The following is a 2991-nucleotide window of genomic DNA, read 5'->3' as shown; positions in this document are numbered from 1 at the left end:
TTTTTATTTTGAAATACAATATCAGCTCTTCATCAAACTTCTTTTCGTGGAGTCCTTGGTGGTCTGTCACACAGATCTGGACTTGTCTTGCGATACCAATGGGATTATGTTGGGGTGGCTTTGGCTCAGTAGGTAGAACAGGTTTGAATCCCTGCTACAACTGTCCGCATGTCGAAGTGTCCTTGGGCAAGACACTGAACCCTAATTTGCTCCCAGTGGGCCTGGCAGTGCCTTGCATGGCAGCAGTCGCCCATTGGTTTATGAATGTGTGTGTGTGTGAATGTGAGGCTTTGTAAAGCGTTTTGGGCACTGTGATGATGTAGATAAAGCGCTATATAAGTGCAGCCCATTACCATTAAGTTTTCCTAAGATATCAAATAAAGTAATTTTTTTAATGTATCTCAAGATTCAAATTAACTTTGCAGGTTGCATTCCTTAACCGAAGAGTACTGACGTCCGTATTATTGGGAGGCTTTTATTTTTTCGCCGCCAGTTGCCGACCTATTACCGTAATGCCGAGTATGAACAAAATTAGGGGCGGCTGGATTGACTGCTACTTTACGAGTGGAGGCTGGCTTGACCGCAGTAATCTACCGTTTGAGTACTCTGATTAATGATTGATGCAGGTATGAAATATTTATCATAGAATACCACACTTTTAAAATTTGTTTTTTCAAAAATTTACAACAGCCCACTTGCAGCACTTGATCTTTAGGATTTAAAGATAGATTAAGAGTGCAACTAAGAATAGAAGCAGGTTTGTGTGAACAACTTGGAAGACTTAACTTTAAATGCTAGTACATTGTACACACACAATAAACTCCGATATCGTCGTAAAAACAGACCCATCAGAAAACAATCTCATTGAATCTGAATTCTACTTTCTCCGTTGAAAAAAAAATATACTAAACGTGCTGAGTTGAGAAGTACTTCGCTGACATTGGAATTATAACTGAATGGCTTGCGGGTTTCACACAGCCGCTTGGTGAGCTACCAGAGTCAGGCGGGACAGTGCTCTTTAGACCGGATAATCTCCAGCGCCTTTATCCGCGTTCTGGTTAGCCCGCTAGCATTGGCTCCCTCACTAATCCAAGGATGACAAACACCAGCAGTGTTAGCCTACATGCTAACGCAGAGAGAGGAAACACTCACCAATTTTTCAGGCGCAACCGTACAACGATGTCTTCAGTCTTCCTTATTACCAACGTCCGAACCCTAGTGGATGTTCAAAAATCCATCTTCATCCCAGCGCACACTGGAGGATTCCCCAAATCCGAGCAGCGAGCGGTTAACGTTTACACCGGCTGTCAATCACTCTTAGGGTGCGAGCAGAAACCCTTCCTCCTTGTGTCGCGCGCCTGGCCTGCTGTCACCGTGAGCGCGCTTGAACAGGAGGGAAGCCATAACAACCCACAAGTAATGTTTATTTGCTCAAATTCTAGTATCATAATATAATACAGTACTAATAATAAATAATAATCAAAACCTAGTTTTACTTCCAAATGTACTGTCTGATGAAACGATACACGAGCGGTCAAAGGTTTTAGAACACCACAATTTTTCTAGCTTTTTTAAAATTGAAATTTATGCAGTTCAATTTCTCATTTTACTCTGTAATGAAAGCACAGAAATAAATACACTATTCAAGTTACCAAAGAAGTCATGGAATCAATCTTGAAGGAAAAAAATTGTTCTAAACCTTTGATTCATTAAAGTGGCCACCTTGAGCAGATATCACAGCTGATCACACATTTTAAAAAAATGGGGAAAAAAAGTTCTGAAACCTTTGACCTGTCAAAAATTTTTAAAACGCGCCATTTCTGTTTTTTTAGTTTTTTAGTAAAAAAAAAAATAAATTCAACCTCTGTACCTATTCACCACTTACTGTATCTTAGTTTGTCTCATTTCAAGATACTCATTGCACTTGAAGTACTTGAATTAAAAAAAAAAATTTTAAATAGAAAAAAATGGTGTGTAATAAAACTTTTGACCAGTAGTGTATAGACTTTACACCGATTTTATCGGCCTGATTGGTATCGGACAATAATTAGCATTTTATGCTGATCGGCGGATCGGCTTTAATGTCATTCACCGATCCGATCAATGACGTCTTTGATCGGCTCCGCAAAAGGCATTAACATCACCATGGTGCACAGTATATTTGAATCCAAAAGCTAGTATATTTTTAACCTTGTCGCATGTCTTTTGACGTAGTACTGTAAATATCTGATGGCCAATAAAGTCCATCCATTTTCAACACCGCTTATCCTGGTTAGGGTCGCGGGATGCTGGAGCCTATCCCAGCTGACTTCGGGCGAAAGGCGGACTACACCCTGAACTGGTCGCCAGTCAGTCGCAGGGCACATATAGACACAGACGACCATTCGCACTCACATTGGCACCGTCACTGAGTGGGAACTGAACCCATGCTGCCTGCACCAAAGCCAGGAGAGTGTACCACTACACCATCAGTGGCCAATAAAGTTATATAAAAATAAAAAAATACATAAATAAATGTCAGCGGTGTGGGACAGACAACACGTAATGCCAGGATCAGACTACAAGACAAATTTTCTCTTTCACGATTGCAGTATGTCAGACTACTGCAATAGTAGTATTGTATTCCGATACCACCGCATCCCGTTTTTTATGATACACTTGTTACCGTGGCGACGACAAGAACAAGAGTGGATCGTGCCAACTATATTATAAGGACAAAATGGGGGAAAACGTGTGTTGGTGGTCACCGGTGCTCAGGACAGGAGAGGAGATTCGTTTAAGGATAGCTTGAGGTATGTTCATGTACTTTTAATACGATACGGCTCGCAAGCAGGCAACAAAAACGTTATGTAGCCAAGCAAGCTACTGCTAGCACTGACGGTTGTACTGGCATTCTGTCGAATCATGCGCTAAAGTTCCGGTGTGGGTGAAGTAATTTAATTACATTAAGTTAGCACCCATTATTTCTGTCATGTTGTAATGTTGGTTTGA

The 2991-nt window shown here is 41.0% G+C and overlaps 1 protein-coding gene across 1 annotated transcript in view; it reads right to left on the bottom strand.

Annotated features, from left to right (window-relative positions):
- LOC133473520 (dnaJ homolog subfamily C member 5-like) overlaps positions 1 to 1674 on the bottom strand; it is a 62938-nt gene extending 61264 nt beyond the window's left edge. Inside the window, exon 1 of the mRNA XM_061765191.1 lies at positions 1153 to 1674. The gene's annotated coding sequence lies outside the window, so the exon portion shown is untranslated. The remainder of the gene's footprint in view (positions 1 to 1152) is intronic.
- Between the last annotated feature and the right edge of the window lie 1317 nt (positions 1675 to 2991).

The sequence above is a fragment of the Phyllopteryx taeniolatus genome, unplaced genomic scaffold (genome assembly GCF_024500385.1).
Source record: "Phyllopteryx taeniolatus isolate TA_2022b unplaced genomic scaffold, UOR_Ptae_1.2 contig_27, whole genome shotgun sequence".
NCBI classification, from domain to species: Eukaryota; Metazoa; Chordata; class Actinopteri; order Syngnathiformes; family Syngnathidae; genus Phyllopteryx; species Phyllopteryx taeniolatus.
This window is presented reverse-complemented; position numbering and strand designations above follow the sequence as displayed.